Source organism: Dromiciops gliroides, chromosome 4, assembly GCF_019393635.1.
Source record: "Dromiciops gliroides isolate mDroGli1 chromosome 4, mDroGli1.pri, whole genome shotgun sequence".
NCBI classification, from domain to species: Eukaryota; Metazoa; Chordata; class Mammalia; order Microbiotheria; family Microbiotheriidae; genus Dromiciops; species Dromiciops gliroides.
The window spans coordinates 31,160,673-31,179,410 of record NC_057864.1 but is presented as its reverse complement, the minus strand read 5'-3'; the positions used below and the strand labels follow the sequence as shown (position 1 = coordinate 31,179,410).

The window sequence follows — 18,738 nt, the reverse complement described above, 5'->3', positions numbered from 1 at the left end:
ATTGCCTGGTGGAATCTGAATGCAGATTTAAGCACATACTATTTTCACTTTATTTTGGTAGTTTTTTTCTGCTTCTTATACAAATGACTAATATGGAAATGTTTTACATGATTGTACATATATAACCCATATCAAATTGTACATATATAACCCATATCAAATTGCTTACTGTCTTAGGGAGGAGAATGAGAGAAAATCTGGGACTCAGAATTTTATTTAAAAAATGTTAAAAATTGTCTTTAGGGGGCAGCTAGATGGCACAGTGGATAGAGCACCAGCCCTGGAGTCAGGAGTACCTGAGTTCAAATTTGGCCTCAGACACTTAACACTTACTAGCTGTGTGACCCTGGGCAAGTCGCTTAACCCCAATTGCCTCACTAAAAAAATGTCTTTACATACAATTGGAAAAAAAAATATTGTTTCAAAGAAAAAAGTCATGGAGAAAGGGGAGGAAAGAAATGGCATGAGGGTAGAAAGGGCAAGGTTTAGAAACAGATTGAATGTTGGGGCAGATGCAATAAAATAGCAGAGGATTGCATGGGAGGTTCAGTCCCCTCAGATCCTCGTCTCCTCTAGATGCAACACTTGTCTAGTCAAATCTCCATCTTTTGAACCCCTTTGACCCCATGGAAAATCAAGATAGGGGAGTGGCTGAAGAGTCATTTCTCTGGGGACAGCAGAGTGTGACCTCTGCTGAGGCAGCTCAGAGTGATGTAGGGATTGCTGGGTCTGCAATCAGAAGACTTGAGTCCCAGTCTTGTATCTTCCCCTCTCAGAGCCTCAGTTTCTTCATCTGTAGAATGGATATAGAAATGATTCTCCTGAATACTTCCTAGAGTTGGTGTGAGGAGTGTGCCCTGTGCTCCTTGAGATGCTATAGAAAGGCAAGCTGTGGAAGTAATCATGATCTCCAGGTTCCTGGACAGGCTGAACTGGCCTCAGGGATCCTCAAAGCAATCTTCATGGGCCAAACGGGAGAACCTCAAAGTGCTGATCTGGGACGGAGTGATGACTAGTCATTTTTTCTGTATTAACTCAGCCTCCAGAGCTCACCACCATTTGTAGCCCTCTGCTGCCCTCTGCTGCCCACTGGGCAAACACAGGGAGGTTTCCACCTGCAGCTGGCCAGGGCAGATCAGAGAATCAGGAAAGATGGAGAATTAGAGCTGCAAGAGATGTGAATGATCAGCCTATGGCAGAGAAGGAAATGGAGGCCCACCGAGGGCAAGGCAAGTGTCACAGTAAAGAAACAGCCATACTTGTCCCACTGAACCACTAAGATGACATTCTGCCGTGCTTGCTGCCCCTGGGTAGGGACCTTAGCACCAGACACCGACTCTGCCCTAAGCAGGAAGGACACTATAGGGAAGGGTGACAAAAAGTAGGAATAGGCCTACGCTGGGAGCTTCTGGTCTAAGGAGAGATACAGCCCTGTCCTGGACAGCCCATGGTCTGAGGGGGAAACATAGAGACACCTACCCTCAGAGAGCCTCTGATTGCCCCCAGACTCTCTTTGCTACTCCCAGATATCAGGAGATAGGGAAGGGTAAAATGTAGGCCTGGGAGTCCCTTTGGGTTTCTTGGGGTCCCGTGTCCCACCTACCTGTGTGTGTACCTCAGTTTCCCACTGTGTAAAATGAGGTGCTTTGTATTTGGTGTCTCAGGACTTGGGGCTTCCCTCTCATGGTAGGTCAACCAAAGCCTGGGAAGGGGACACTTGTCCAGCAGTTTGTATAGAGGGTCCTTACTTATGGATGGGGTGATCTATTCATTCTGATAGTATGGGATTCTCTGAAAATGGATGGAAAGGGTAGAAGAAGAGCACAGAGGAGAGGAGAGAGGGAGTCAGTCTGGGAGTGACAGGTGGCACCTCTCAGCCATAGGTGACCACCATATAGGAGTGCCCCTCTGACCAGGAGTAGGAGGTACAGCTCTGCCACTCACGTGGGCCATGGGGAAGACATACACTGGAGAAGAAGCACAATGGAGGAAGTTCAGTCTCTGGTCCAGACGAGGCAAAGACCTGCTCTGGGGGACTCTGATCTAAAAGGAAGAGATTCAAGGAAGGAAGGAAGGAAGGAAGGAAGGAAGGAAGAAAAGAAGGAAGGAAGGAAAGAAGGGAGGAAGGAAAGAAGGAATGAATGAAGGAAGGAAGGAAGGAAGGAAGGAAGGAAGGAAGGAAGGAAGGAAGGAAGGAAGGAAGAAAAGAATGGACATGGGCTTAGGATAAATCTGAAGTTTCTCCTGTGAGAAGCAAAACCAAAGATGACCAGATAACAAGACAGACATATCTAGGAATTAAGGGACTACTAAAGTTTAAACTGGCCAAGTAGATACCAGGAGAGACTCACCTAAGAAGTAAGGGGAGGGGCAGCTAGATGTTTCAATGGATAAAGCACTGGCCCTGGATTCAGGAGGACCTGAGTCCAAATCTGGCCTCAGACACTTGACACTTCTAGCTGTGTGACCCTGGGCAAGTCACTTAACCCTCATTGCTCTGAAAAAAAAAAGAAGTAAGGGGAGATAAAATTCTATAGCAGGAAAGTCAGTTAGGCATGGCTACTACCCGAGCTAGGAGACAGAGATAACTCTAGAAATCAGGACCATCATTCCTAAAAAAATAATCCCCTTTGACATTTGGAAGCTTTGGCCTTCCTTCTGTTCTGGGAGGAAGATGTTTCTAAGCCACCTCCTCCCTTTGAGGCTGAGTCTTTGACTTCCCTCTTGGTCACTTTCTCTGGCACCCAATAAAATACCATTTTAATCCTAATTGGACTGTGTCTGAGAGAGTGTATTCTTTACAGAGGAATACCTGAGGACCCCCACCACCATTTCCTCATGATGGCAGGAAGGAAGAAAGGAAGGAGGGAAGGAAGAGCCTTCAAAAGCTTCTCATGGGGGGCGGCTAGGTGGCACAGTGGATAAAGCACCGGTCCTGGATTCAGGAGTACCTGAGTTCAAATCCGGCCTCAGACACTTGACGCTTACTAGCTGTGTGACCCTGGGCATCACTTAACCCCCATTGCCCCGCAAAAAAAAAAAGCTTCCCATGGTTTAGCTTTAATCTTACCTTGAGCAGATCCAGACCTACCACCAATCTCCAGGCTCCTTATTGAAAACTAACATTCTTGAGAAGGGCTAGCGAATTATTTGCTCCATGACTCCCCTTACCATTCCTGTGACTTCCCTGTGACAAACACAATTGACTGAGAACTGACTGATCCTTCCCTGGTCTCCATTGCCAGGCTAGTGAGTTGCCTAGGGTTGACCAGACTGTGTCACTTCCAGGCTGCGCTTATTTTGTGGATCTCCCAAACTCTCCCCTCCTGAGATTCCCAAGCTTTCTTTATGTACTTTTGTTTGTTATGTGAAACAACTTACCTTGTGAAACTGTGAGAAGCTTACTCTTCCCAAGGCAGTCTCCAGGTGCTCCCTGTTTGTGTACCCTATATAAACCCTGTTCCCAACCCCACACTCTTTGGGTACTCCTAGCACTTGCTATGGGAGTACCCTCAAATGCAACTTCCCTGCCCCAATTAAAGACATTAATTTTGTTATATTGATTGTTTTAATGTTCAGGTTAACATGTTGGAGGCCCCATCAAGAATAGAAGACTCCCTGCAAAGCCAGCCCCCATTTTGACCTCAAATGCTTGGTGCCCGCAGGAATCCTTTGTGTTCTTGTCTGGACTCAAACTCAGAGGCTCAACCTGGGTGAATGAGTCTTTCAAATCCAGAATTCATGTTTCTTTTCACTTAAGCTCCTAGAACTCTTTGATCTGGGGTCTGGTTATGTCTATGGATGTCTTGGTAACTTGGGTCCATTCTGACAGGTCTCCCTAACAAGGGAGGGCTATAGTTTGTGATTATGGAGCATATGTGGCCCCTCTGACAGGTCCCAAAAGGACAGTTGCCAGGCTCTGTTCTCAAATCATGGACTACATGATTGCAAGTACTTGGAAAATTAGCAGAATTTCACTAAGTCTGACCTGCAACACTGATTGCCATAGTGGGGTCTCTTTTTTGAGTTTGCTCTGGATTCTGCTGGGCCAAAGACTGAGGGCCCTGAGTGGGATGTCATTTCCCAATGGCTCTTCCCTTCTCTGATAGGAGGCTCCCCCTCTAAGAGACCAATTAGTCTGGCTCAAATTAATGGGGCTTTGAGGAGATAGAGGATTTACTTTGTGCATGCTAAATTATTTTAAGAATCTTTACCATTATTGTTTACTGTTTTTGTGAATGTCCTTGTGGAGTGCTATTTGTGTTAAAATGTTCTCTCTCTCTCTCTCTCTCTCTCTCTCTCTCTCTCTCTCTCTCTCTCTCTCTCTCTCTCTCTCTCTCTCTGTCTGTCCCTGAGTTAAAAGCAAGCTGTTTTTTTCTTCTTCCCCCTTGCTGTCCAACTAAGTCCCTTACCTTTCACTAAGTTATGCAATTCTCTCTGCCACTCAAAGTAGAACTGTCAGAAAGATCATTTACACAGAGAGGCAGTTAAAGGAGGACCTTTTTTTACCTGCTTTTAAGGAATATGTTAAAACTTTAATGGTGGGGGGGCAGCTAGGTGGCACAGTGGATAGAGCACCGGCCCTGGATTCAAGAGGACCTGAGTTCAAATCCAGCCTCAGACACTTAACACTTACTAGCTGTGTGACCCCTTGGCAAGTCACTTAACCTCAATTGCCTCGCAAAAATTAAAACAAAACAAAACAAAACAAAAAACCCAAAAAACTTTAATTGGGAATTGATCTCCAATATTAGAAATTTTATATCCAGGTTGGTAGATTAGGTTTGATTTAAATCTGGGGAAGTGTCTGGCTTCTCAGTCACCAGAGTTTTTTTTATCACCATGTAGAAATTAATAATAATGCTTTCATATTGAAATGCTAATAGTAGATGGGCCTTAGATAAATTGAGAATCATACCACCTGTGAATATAGATCCAATTGTAATTGAATTAATTCTAGTTCTATTTTAAGTGAAATATGTCTTCTAATTAGGTGTTGTTTTTTTTCAAGTCAGGATTTATTGTGATATTTGCATTAAGACAAAGGGTTTAAAATTTTCAGGGATCTGGAAATTTGTTAGTTGCATGATCTTAAAAAAAGTTACTTCAGGGCGGCTAGGTGGCACAGTGGATAAAGCACCAGCCCTGGATTCAGGAGTTCCTGAGTTCAAATCTGGCCTCAGACACTTGACACTTACTAGCTGTGTGACCTTGGGCAAGTCACTTAAGCCCCATTGCCCTGCCCCCCCCCAAAAAAAAAAGTTACTTCAGTTTACCAATCTGTGATGTGGATATTTGATAATTATAGACCGTTGCGGGGACTTGCAACCTGGATGGGGGTGGGCTAGCTCACCCAAAGAATTGGAGGCTCATCACGAATCTTGCAAAATAAAAAGATGTATTAGGAGAGAGGAATATATGGCTGAGGGATGGATCACTATGGAAAGTTGTCCCAGTTGAGTCAGAGAAGACCTGTGGGATATGGATATTCTACTGATACCCCATTATTCAAAGATCCCTTCCTAGTTATCTTGCTCTTCCCAATTTTTAAATTTCCTCTTGCTTTGTAATTTCCTCCCCTTTGTTTTGTAAACATACAAAAAATCAGGTCTTCTCTGACTCAACTGGGACAGCTTTCCATAGTAATCTGTCCCTCAGCCATATATTCTTCTCTCCGAATAAATCTCTTTTTACTTTACAAAATTCATGATGAGCCTCCAAGTCTTTGGGTGAGCTAGCTCCCCAATCCAGGTTGCAAGTTCCCCCAACAACAGTATCCCCCCCTCCAGAGATAATTGAGGGGATGTGGCCTCTCATTAAAGACCACCTACCCTCTGGCCTCTTAGTCCCCTGCACTAGTCCTTGTAATTCTTTGATCCTTCCTGTTTGTTAAGGTGTAGAGTCTTGTCCTAGATCTCCAGGCAGGAAGTGCTTGTGTGATTCCCAGAATACTTATGGTTCCTGACATTTGCTCAGGATAAATCAAAAGTTTCTCCTGTAAGAAGCAAAACCAGGGACAGCTAGGTGGCGCAGTGGATAGAGCACTGACCCTGGATTCAGGAGTACCTGAGTTCAAATCCGGCCTCAGACACTTGACACTAGCTGTGTGACCCTGGGCAAGTCACTTAACCCCCATTGCCCCACAAAACAAAACAAACAAACAAACAACCCAAAACAAAAAAGAAGCAAAACCAAAGGCCTGAGACTATGAGAAGTTAGGGAAATACATGGGCAATACTTTACTGATATTAATTAATAATAAATGCTTAATGCCAAGTTGTAATCCAGAGACTGGGTCCAGGTGGAAAGGGCCCTATCAGGTCCTGCTGATCAATCCCTCTACTTTGAAGTTGATAACTGGGTACATCTCTCACCTGAAGAGGGGCTCCAATCCCCAGATGGATCTCCCAGTAACCAGGAAAAAGAAGCAGAAGACAGCAGGGACAGACCACTTTCCCAAGACACACTGGACATGGGACATGGGCTGACAGTCCTGTGCTCTTTACTCCAGTTTACTTAAAATTTTTTACAACCTTTGACCCTGTACCAGCCACTGAATGTACCCTGGTTGTTATTCTTTGTGTATAATCTATTACTATTAGCAAATTCCTTTTCCAAAGTTGGTAAACATGCATAAAATCAACCCCCTTTATAAATCAAGTCAACTTTTGCAGGATAACCCTTGTGCCAGCAAAACATTGGACCCTCGGCACTTCTTTTTGGTCATCAAAGGAATTCCAGAATTCATCTCAAGCAAGAGGAGGAAAGGACAAACACAAGTGACTGAGAACTGACTAATCCTCACCTGGTCTCCCTTACCAGGCCAATGAATTGGCTGGCAGGCTGACCAGACTTTGTCAATTCCAGGCTCTGATTATTTTTTTCATCTCCCAAACTCTCCCCTGCAGAGATTCTCAGGTTTTCTTTATGTACTTTTGCTTGTCAAGTAAAACAACTTCCTTGTGGAGCTATGAGGTAATGAACTTTGCCAAGGGTGGTCTCTTCAGTCTCTCTCTCTCTCAGTACCCCATATAAACCCTCCTCCCAACCCCACTCTTTGGGTACTACTCCTTTCCTATTGTCTTTCTCAATTAGAATGTAAGGTCCTTGAGGGGAAGGACTGGTTTTGAGTTTTTATTTCAGACCAGAACTTAGTAGAATGCTTGTCACCAAGAGTTTAATAAGTAGTCCCTGCCTCCCCTATTCATTAGTTCTTTTTTTTTTTTTTAACAACCCTCTCAAAAGGGAAGATAGATTCTGCCTCCAACCATGGGCTGAGAGATATGGTCTATATCTACATAGATTTCCAGGATTGGGGTTTTCGTGGTCTCTTGAGCTAAGATAATATGTCACAGTTTTAGGATGTACTTGGGAAGCCCATGGAAAGGACAAAAGACACCAACGGGGGTGGGGGTGGGGAGAGGTGGTTTCCTTTCTAGCAGCAGTAAAAGAGAAGACCAAAAAAAGACAGCATGACACAGGGAAACTGGATCTGAACAATATCCCTCTATCAAAGAATTACACACACACACAATCCAATCAGAATTTTTTTTTTTTTATAGTGAGGCAATTGTAGTTAAGTGACTTGCCCAGGGTCACACAGCTAGTAAGTGTTAAGTGTCTGAGGCCGGATTTGAACTCAGGTACTCCTGACTCCAGGGCCAGTGCTCTATCCACTGCGCCACCTAGCTGCCCCCAATCAGAATTTAAGTAAAAGTTTTTATTTGGCACACAGAGGTATGGCCAGGAGAAGTCTAAACTTCAACTCCTTGAACAAAGGAAAAGGTGATAATTTTATAGAGGATAGAAGGGGGTTAGGGGGTAGGGGTGGGGGTGGGGAGAGACTTAGAACTGAAAAGTGACAGCTGTTTGGGGAATGAGGATGTTAACTCTTGGGGAGTGGGATACATGAAATAGTAAATAGGCCACATTCTTATGTAGTTGGGGAGGCTAGCTTGTGGGGAGTGAGATGCATGAAACAGTAAATATGTCATATTCCTAAATTGAGATTATTGTCACTACCTGGTCCTAATCACATAGCAACCATATCGTCTGGCTCCCAATAAATGTCAAAGGGCCCAACTTTCTGGGTGACCGTGACATGTCTGCTTTGTTACCTGTTTGACTGAGCACTAGCTGGTTAATGAACTGTTTTGCTTTTTGAAGGAAATAGTACTCTCCAACTGACCCCAGCAAGGTGATCAACCCAATTTCTCCATGGTCAGAGTGTTCTCTTCAGAGTCAGAATATCCCTGACTTGCCCCAGGCCTACTAGACTGCCACTGCATTTCCCCAATTTTTCTTTTAATAGCTAAGAGAAAAGAGGGGGAAGGTCTGTCTTCTGAAACTACTTCAAGCTGGCTAGGGTCATAGAGCTGCCCCTAGGCTTGGTAGGAGAAGCAGAAATCTTTTCAGGCCTGGTCCAGAGGGCGAAGAGGTTTATAGGCCATATGGTTGAGAGCCTTGAGTCTAGATGAAACAAACTTTACCAAGAGGTTAAAGAGACAAGGGCCAAAAATCAAAAGGACTAGAACCAATATTAGTGTAGGGAGAAAGGGAGCAAACCAAGAGAAGCAACAAAATGACAGGAACAGGAAGGTCAAGTGCCTGGGGAAGTTATATGCCCGGGCCAAACTGCATGAAAGGATGGAGGGGGAGGAACGTGAAGGAAAGGCTGGGTAACAAAGCAGGATCAGCCATCACAGGGATCAGCTCTTTTTCTTAAACAGAAACTTCAGGTCTTCTACTGGTTCACATAAATATCCAGCAGTGTCTTCCGAATCAGGCGCTATAGGGACAAAAGGTTTAACCCAAGAAAGGTGAGTCCAAGAGTGTTGTCCCTCCAGTCTGATTCAGGTCTTCCTGAATCCAGGGTTGGTGCTTTAATCCCTGTCCTCTTGAGCCAGGGGCTTAGGGAAGTCTGCATATTCTTAGATGGCCTGATGTACTGACCCAAGCTGCCTAGAAATGCTGGTGATGGCCATATGTGTCTGGATCAGAGAGGATCCACCGTGAGAAATGGAGCCATCCTTATTTGTGTCAGGGCAATGGGGAGTGCCTGGACCCAGTCAAGTTTTTTTGTTTGTTTGTTTTTTGTTTTGTTTTTGCAGGGCAATGGGGGTTAAGTGACTTGCCCAGGGTCACACAGCTAGTAAGCGTCAAGTGTCTGAGGCCAGATTTGAACTCAGGTACTCCTGAATCCAAGGTCGGTGCTTTATCCACTGCGCCACCTAGCTGCCCCCAAGTTTTGCTTCTGTACAGATCTTAGTGAGAGTTCTTTTTAAGGTCTAGTTCATATGTTCTATCTTTCCCAAGGACTGGGGGTGCCAGGCAGAGTGGAAGTGATAAATAATGCCCAATGCCTTTGCTATGAATCGTGTAACCCGAGAAGTAAAGGTGGCACCAGTATCATTCTGGAGGGATTTTGGGAGACTGAATTGGGGAATTATTTCACCTAGGAGGACTTTGGCTACATCAGAGACTTTCTTAGATCTGCTAGGGAACCTCTACCTAGCCAGTGAAAGTATCAACAAACACTAGAAGAACCCTGTACCTCCAACATGCAGGCAAATGAGTGAAATCAACCTGCCAGTCTTCTCCAGGTAGCGCCTCCCCCTCCCCCATGGGGGGAGGTTCAAGCCTCCACTTGCATTGGTCTGGGCACCTGGGAACGGTGGTGACAAATTTCTTCCATAGTTTTGGCAATGCCTTTCCTAGTAAACAGGGTCTTGATGAGGGTAAGTAATGACTCCTTTCCTGGATGGGCAGTCTGATGGAAACCAGAAACTAACTTCCAGATCATATTGCCAGGAAGGAGAAGCTGCCCAGTAGGTGATTTGCACCAGCCTGTCTTCACCACATCGGAGTTTGCTTCCTCTTGTGTGTAAGAGGGAGAGACTCCAGGGGGGATGGAGGGATGGAGAGGGATTACAGGGAGGGCGTGGCACCCTCTGGCTGCAGCCTCCCCTGTAAGATCTGCTCTCTGATCCCCCTGTGCAACAGAGGAGTCTCCTGCTCGGTGTCCCTGACAATGCATGACAGCCACCTCTCCAGGAAGAACTACTGCCTCAAGAAGGTGTATGATTTCTCATCCATGTTTGACAGGGGAATTCTTGGAAGTTAACTGTCCCCATTCTTCCCAGATCGCACTGTGGGTATGAGGAACATGAAAAACATATTTAGAGTCAGTATAGATGTTAGCTGATATATCCTTAGCTAACTCTAGGGTCCTTGTAAGAGCAATGAATTCTGCTTTTGAGCAGCAGTCCCTGGGGAGAGGCCCCGGGGCCCATTTTTGACAAAGGAGAAGCCATCAGTGAACCAGATAATGTCAGGGTTCAGTATAGGGATATCCCATAGGTCTGAGTGGCTGGAGAATGTGTGTTCTATCAGTTCTAAACAGTCATGAGGTGAGGCATCTTCAGGAAGAGGAAGGAGTAGAGTGGGATTTAAAGTCTACAAACTTATAAAGTGAGCCCTGGAGTGTCTAACAAAAGAGCCTGATATTTAGCTATGCGCCCCATGGGAAGCCATCTATGTCCCCTATTTTTCAGAACACTAAAGACATGATGAGGGGTACAGACTTCAAGAGGCTGACCAAGAGTTAGTTTGGACACTTGCTCAATCATAAGAGCTGTGGCTGCCACAGCTCGTAGGCTATCAGGCCATCCCCTAGCCACAGTATCAAGTTGCTTTGAGAAGTAAGCAAAATGTCCTAAGCATTGAGCAAGCATGCCCAAGGCAATCTGCTTCCTTTCATCCACAAAAAGGGTAAATGATTCTTCTAAATTGGGGAGGGCAAGAGCAGGGGCAGAAGTAAGCTGTTCCTTAAGTGTTGTAAAGGCCTGCTCTTGCACCCCTCCCCATTCTAGTGGTTTTGTATCAGGGACAGTTGTGGCATCCTAGAAGTTCGGCAATTATCCCAAAAGATGGAATCCATACCCTGCTCCAGTGTCCCAACTTACCACAGCTGAAGCAGTTGACAGAACTACAGCCGCCCGGAGGTCTGCTGGCAGCAGAGGTTATAGCTGCAGCTAGGAGTGAGGCCTGTCCTTTGGCAGGGGCACACTCCTTCTTTTCTTCCTTTTCAGCTATTGCAAAGTCTCTGTTATGAAAAACCATAAAAGCAGCAGCAAGGAGTTGTGAGGGTGGGGTTTGGGGACCCAAGTCTAATTTCTGGAGTTTTCTCCTAATGTCAGGAGCAGATTGGCCAATAAAATGCATATTGAGGACTGTTATTCCCTCATCCTTTTATGGATCTAGATCAGTATATTTCTTCATAGAGTCCATGAGATAACTCATGAAGAGTGCTGGATTTTTGTCAGACATCTGGGTGATCTCCTTCACCTTCTCATAATTGATTTGTTATTAATCCATTGATTCATTCCCTCAAAGAGGCAAGTGATCATGTGGTCACTGCTGGCCCTGTCTGCCCTATCATGATAGTCCCATCTTGGCTCCACAGGTGGAACTGCTATTGCACCAGGGATCCCCATCCAGCTAATCCCAGCCTGTGAGTGCCCATCACCCATTTGCACAGCTAGGTCCTAAATCAGCTTTTTCTCATCTGGAGTACAACAGCTGGCAAGAATAACATGCAAGTCTGCCCAAGAGAAGTCAAATTAAGGACTTAAAACCATCTACAAACTTTGTGGGATTCTCTGAGTAACGTCCCAATTTTTCTTTAATCTGAGACAACTTGTTTATGGAAAAAGGCACATGCACACGGGTTGTCTCATCCCCAGTAGGAACTTCCCTTAGAGGAAACAAGGGAGCAGGCAGAGGCAGAGACTCCTGCCGAGGAGCTGGTCTGGAGTCAGTGAGGGAGGGAACAAGGAAGCAGGTGGAGGCACTGGCAGTGAACCAGGCAGGAGGCAGGAGGGGCAGCAGGGAACCAGGTGGAGATGGAGGCAGGACCAGCAAAGTTGAGGAGTAAGAAGCCTATTGTAGTCCACTTCGAGTGTGGTAGAAGATCAGCTGGGGTTAGCAGTCAAAGCTGCAGATATAGAGTTGTAGGATGGAGGTTGGTCAATTGGAATGGGGGGTATAATGAAATAGGAGGGGAAGAAGGAGTAAGAGGAGGGGGAAGGAAGAGGAGAGACAGAGGAACTAAGGTCTCAGAGGGGGAGGAAGAATCAGAAAGACCTGCTAGTCCCATGGGTCCTGTGGGACCGAAGCTTCCAGACAGCAGAAGGAGGTCAGTTAAAAGGTCAGTGGAATCCTGTAAGGGGAGCAGTTTGTTGTGGCCCTCAACATCCTCCTTAGGTTTAGTCAGTAAAGGTTTTGCAGGGCCCAGCCTGCTTTGCTTACATAGTACCCTCATCTCTGAGTTATTGCTTAGGGTGATAAAAGCCAGTATATATGGGATCTTGGTCCATTTCCCCTTACTGATAATATAGCCAGGAAGTGTTACAATAAAAGACCATGCACCTCTTTTTCAGGTCTGCAAGGTTGAATTTAGCCCAATTGTACAAAATGTATCCCAGAGGGGAATCCCTTGGCATACTTTCTCCCTGCCCCATGAGAAGCAGGGTCGTGCGAGCCTTTAGCTACCCAGATATCATCCCTGCGTCCAGGGAGATACGGACACCAAGTCTGAACATGAGTGTCCTACACTCTCATGTGGACAGCAGGTGTGACCCCTTGCAAGGGAGACGCCACTCCTTTGGCCCAGAAGCCCAGCCTCCCTTCCCTTCAGTGGCCACCCTGCAAGGGAGAGGGTTCAGGGTACGAGGGAGAAAATACACAAAATTCCTCAGGGAATCGTGGTGAGAAGAAAGAAATATTTTTCCCAGGTCCAGGTTTCTGCACCAGGGCTATGACATCGGGAAACTGGATCTGAAAAATATCCCTTTATCAGAGAATGACTCGCACACGCAATCCAATTAAAATTGAAGTAAAAGTTTCTATTTGGCACACAGAGGTATGGCTGGGGGAAGAAGTCTAAACGTCAGCTCCCTGAAGAAAGGAAAAGGTGATGATTTTTTTGAGGATAGAAGGGGGTGAGGAGGTGGCGGTGGGGAGAGACTTAGAACTGAAAAGTGACAGCTGCTTGGGGAATGAGGATGCTCACTATTGGGGAGTGGGATACATGAAATAGTAAATATGTCATATTCCTAACTTGAGATTATTGTTACGACCTGGCACTAATCAGATACCAAACTGGTTCACTGCCAGTGCCTCCACCTGCTTCCTTGTTCCCTCCCTCACTGACTCCAGACCAGCTCCTCTGCAGGGGTCTCTGCCTCTGCCTGCTCCCTTGTTTCCCCTAAGGGAAGTTCCTACTGGGGATGGGACAACCCGTGTGCATGTGCCTTTTTCCATTAGGCTCATGCTATAAATGTCAAAGGGCCCAACTTTCTGGGTGACCGTGACATGTCTGCTTTGTTACCTATTTGACTAAAAGATAACAAATGGTTATATAGTAACCATATGCCCTCTGGTTAATGAACTGCTTTGCTTTTCCAAGGAGAGTACTCTCCAACTGACCCCAGCAAGTTGTTCGACCATATTTTTCCATGGTCAGAGTATTCTCTGACCCAGGCCTACTAGACTGCCATTACAAGCAGCAGTACCAAGAACAGTGGATTCGGCCCTCCCAGGACCACAGGAAGAACTGACCACTGAGGCAGCAAGGGCTTTAGTCAAGGTTGTTCAACTCTATAACTGGAGCACTGTTAAAAGCAGTTATTGTGGGGCAGCTAGGTGGAACAGTGGATAAAGCACCTGCCCTGGATTCAGGAGGACCTGAGTTCAAATCTGGCCTCAGACACCTGACACTTCTAGCTGTGTGACCTTGGGCAAGTCACTTAACCCTCATGGCCCTGCAAAAAAAGCAGATATTGTGCAGTGAGTAGGAAAGACTCAACTGTCCTCAATCTCATCCCTTACCTCACTTTGATCAGCATGCCTGGTTCCCACTTCTCAACTTATTCATTGACTAGGTTACCACGAGTCTTCCTTTTCATGAACATTGGACTGGGTGTGCCTCAGATCTTAACATTTCCTTGGGTTCCTTTGTTCTGAAGGTACTTTGGGACATCTCTGTGTTGGGCCCAAATTTAATATATGGAGTGTTAATTGGGTGATTCACCAAACTATTTGGGTCCCGGAAATAATGAGGGACCTCTAGGTTCAAAGCTCCCTCCCCTCTGAACTGCCCTTTTAGATATTTCTCCCAGGCTATTAAGAAAGGAGCCTTACAGCTTCTTTTCCACAAAAGGATCAGATTTTATTACTTGGGAATTAATTAAACAGCAAAGGTGAAATTAATAAAAAAATCAAAGAAAAGGAAATAGAGAAAAAGAAATACAGATAAATTCTCCTAACTCTAATCTAAGTCTATGCAGTCCCCAGATCATTTCCAATTAAGCTAATTCAAAGGAATGCAGGGGTTTTTAACACTCACCACACCTGGGAAGTCTGTTAGCAGCTCGCGCCACAGGAAAGGCAGAGAGGGAGAGAGGGAGAGAGGGAGAGAGGGAGAGAGGGAGAGAGGGAGAGAGGGAGAGAGGGAGAGAGGGAGAGGGGAGAGGGGGAGAGGGGGAGAGGGGGAGGGGGAGAGGGGGAGGGGGAGAGGGGGAGAGGGGGAGGGGGAGGGGGAGGGGGAGAGGGGGAGAGGGGGAGGGGGAGGGGGAGGGGGAGGGGGAGGGAGAAGCGCAGCCAACATCTGGAAGTGACTCCTCGCCTCCCCTCAATCTCCCTCCCCCAAAAGGGGAGGTCCTTCAAAAACTGCCTATGGAGAGTTCTCCTTCTGACCTCAGTAGCATACATAACTTCAGGGTGGGCCAGGTGTGGCCCCTCCCACATGAGTCAGCTAAATTCCAATAATTTTTATCACATCTGGTAGTTTTAGTCACACAGAAAGACACTGATTGGGGAGTTTTTCTTCCCTTTTCCATATTGAGAACTCCAATCCCTGGTCCATTTCTAGATTGTTTTTCTTTAACTTGGAGCCATTGATCTGGTATTTTCACTAATTATAAGCTTCCCCAAAGAGGAATGAATGTTAAAGGCAGTTGGGGATCATTCACTACTGGGAACACACAACTGTATCCTGGGAAGTCCTTTGTCTAAGGGGGAGCCACAGCCTTGGCTTCAAGACATTCATGGTTCACAGACTATAAATCTGGCTTTCTTTCTGGTCTACCACAGTGTAATTTTTGTGTTGTGGGATGAGGAACCCCAACCCCCAAGGAATCCTTCAACTTTTCCAAGGGAGAAACAGCTTTGCCCCCACCTCTGGAATGTAGTGTGGCCAAGCATGACCCTGGTACACTGATAAGCAGGTCCCTCACAGCTCTGATTTATTCTGAGACCCAAGTCTCTACTAGGACACTTTTTCAAGGCCCAAGATTCATATTTTTTGTTGTGAGACCCCTTTCAGATGTGACATTTTCTCTTAAGGCCCTTCTGGTACTAAAACTTTTTTTTTCCTGTTTAGAATTTTATTTTCCAAAATATATGTAAAAACAAATTTTGAGGGGCAGCTAGGTGGTGCAGTGGATAGAGCACCAGCCATGGAGTCAGGAGTACCTGAGTTCAAATCCGGCCTCAGACACTTAACACTTACTAGCTGTGTGACCCTGGGCATGTCACTTAACCACAACTGCCTCACTAAAAAAAAAAAAAAATTTGACATCAATTTTTTAAAACTTTGTGTTCCAACCTCTCTTCCTCCCTCCCTTCCCACCCCCACCCCCAAGAACTCAAGCAATTCAATATAAGTTATATATGAGTAGTCATGGAAAACATCCCCACATTAGCTAGGTTGCAAAAGAAAACAGCTGAAAAACAAAACTTCAGATTAAGGAACTGTCAAAAAATGCTTCAATCTGTTTTCAGATACAATCAGTTCTTTTTCTGCAGATGGATTGCAATTTTCAAAAGTCCTTCAGGGTTATATTGGATCATTGGCTTGCTGAAAATAACCATGTGCTTATCCAGCATATCATTTTACACTATTGCTGTTATTTTGTATACAGTACATTTCTCAGATGATTCTTGGGATATCCTCTGGGTGTAGTTGTGGAAAGGGAGTCTTTCAGATGTGGATGCTGTGAGAATTGGAATGACACCCCCTGCTGGGAGGGACATTGTGAGCTCTGACCTGTGTAAAGAATTGTTATTTGAGGTTTTTATGACCCCATCTTTTGGCTAGAATTAAAAAAAAACAAAACCTCAGCGCACGCACTGACCTCTGGGGCTCTGCAAATGGCATGGTGCTCCACCCACTGGTTATAGCCATCGCCATGGTGCTGGTACCTCATGTCATCACCACTCACTGATGCCTACATGGGCCTGGCAAAATTATAATGATTGGAAGCCTAGTGAGGGCAGTCATGTGACTGTCAGAGCAGCCAGCCAATTGGCTGGGGGTTGTCGGGTCTGCTGGGAAGAAGGGGGGAGGAGATTCGCCATTCTAGCTGGAAGCTAGAAGGCGACAGGACGCTGCTGTGTATTCTCAGCTGATTCTTGGGTGGTAGTGTTATTCAGGTTGTATAATTTCCTTTTCCCCATTTTATTTCTTTTCCCTTGATCCTACTGATCCTGTTTGTGGGTTTTTTGGTTTTTTTTTTTACATATAAGGTATTTTATTTTTTCCATTACATGTAAAGATAGTTCTCAACTTTTGTTTATACAAGCTTTACAATTTCAGATTTTTCTCCCTCCCTCCCCTCCCTCCCCCTCCCCTAGACAGCAGGTAATCTGATATAGGTTATATCTATATATCTATATACATATACATATATATATACACACACACACACACATATACACATAATAACATTAATCCTATTTTTGTATTAATCCTGTTACAAGAGAAAAAATCAGAGCAGTGATGCAAAAACTCAATATAGAAAAAAAACACAACGGCACCCAAAACAAAAGAAATAGTATGGTTCAATCAGCATCTATACTCCACAGTTCTTTTTTTTTTTCTTGGATTTGGAGATCCTCTTCTATCATGAGTTCCCTGGAACTCTTCTGTACCATTGCATTGGTGAGAAGAATATAGTCCATCACAGTAGGTCAACACTCAATGTTGATGATACTGTGTACAATGTTCTTCTGGTTCTGCTATCTCACTCATCATCAGCTCACTCAAGACCCTCCAGGTTTCTCTGAACTCCTCCTGCTCATCATTTCTTACAGCACAATAGTATTCCATTGTATTCATATACCACAACTTGTCCAGCCATTCCCCAATTGATGGGTACCCCCTCAACTTCCAATTCCTTGCTACCACGTAAAGAGCAGCTATAAATATTTTTGTACATGTGGGTCCCTTTCCCCCTTCCATGATCTCTTTGGGAAAAAGACCCAAAAGTGGTATTGTTGGGTCAAAGGGTATGCCCTTTGGGCATAATTCCAAATTGCTCTCCAGAATGGTTGGATCAGTTCACAGCTCCACCAACAATGCATTAGTGTTCCAATTTTCCCACAGCCTCTCCAACATTTATTATCTTCCTTTTTTGTCATTTTAGCCAATCTGATAGGTGTCAGGTGGTACCTCAGAGTTGTTTTAATTTGCATCTCTCTAATCATTAGAGATTTAGAGCATTTTTTCATATGGGAATAGATAGCTTTGGTTTCTTCATCAGAAAACTGCCTGTTCATATCCTTTGACCATTTCTCAATTGGGGAATGACTTGGATTCTTATAAATTTGATTTAATTCCCTATATATTTTAGAGATGAGGCCTTTATCAGAAATACTGGCCTCAAAAATTGTTTCCCAGCTTTCTGCCTCCCTTCTAATTTTGGATGCATTGCTTCTGTTTGTACAAAAATTTTTTAATTTAATATAATCTGTGTTCTAAATTTGTCTTCCTCCCTCCTCAACCCTCCCTATGAAATCAAGCAATTCAATATGTCATACTTGTGCAGTAATGCAGAACATCTTCACCTTCCTTGAAAGTGTTTTGCTTTTTACTGCTCTCTCCCCCAGTCTGCCCTTCAATCCTTACCCTCTTCTCCCCCCCTCCCTTATCTCCCTCCCTACTATACCTACTTGAGTATGTATGTTAGTCCCTCTTTGAGCCAATTCTGATGATATTAAGGTTCATTCACTCCCCCACTCCTTCCCTCTCTTCCCCTCCCCTCTATAAGCTTTTTTCTTGTTTCCTTCATGTTAATTACCTCTCCCCAGACTATCTCTCCCCTTCCTCTTCCCCCAGTCTATTCCTCCTACGCCTTAACCCTATTTTAATGATGTCATCATAGATTAGTTAGGTGGCACAATGGACAAAGCACCAGCCCTGGACCCAGGAGGCCCCAAGCCCAAATCGAGTCCCAGACATAAGACACCCCATCCTGTCTGCCCCACAAAGAACAAAACATAAATGCTTTACGGATATCATCCCATCATATTCAGTTCAGACCCGTGTCTTCTGTGAATTCCTTACTGAGAAAGTTCTTATGAGTTCAAAGTATTATCTTCCCATGCAGGAATGTAAACAGTTTGATCTTCTAATATTCCTCATCAAGTCTTTTTCCTGTTTACCTTTTTATGCTTCTCCAGGGTCTTGTATTTGAAAGTCAAATTTTCTATTCAGTTCAGGTCTTTTCATCACAAATACCTGAAAGTCCTCTTTTTATTGAAGTCCCACTTTTTCTTCTGAAAGTGTATACTCAGTTTTGCTGGGTACATGATTCTTGACTGTAGTTCCATTTCCTTTGCCCTCTGGAATATCATATTCCATGCCCTCTGGTCCTTTAATGTAGATGCTTCTAGATC

General features: G+C 44.8%; 1 long non-coding RNA gene across 1 annotated transcript; it reads right to left on the bottom strand.

Annotated features, from left to right (window-relative positions):
- Positions 1 to 10,079: 10,079 nt before the first annotated feature.
- LOC122753665 lies at positions 10,080 to 14,017 on the bottom strand. The gene is made up of 3 exons (XR_006356300.1): positions 13,891 to 14,017; positions 10,965 to 11,104; positions 10,080 to 10,148 (listed from the first exon to the last, which is right to left on the bottom strand). It is a non-coding gene; the product is annotated as an uncharacterized LOC122753665 (long non-coding RNA).
- Positions 14,018 to 18,738: the final 4,721 nt, after the last annotated feature.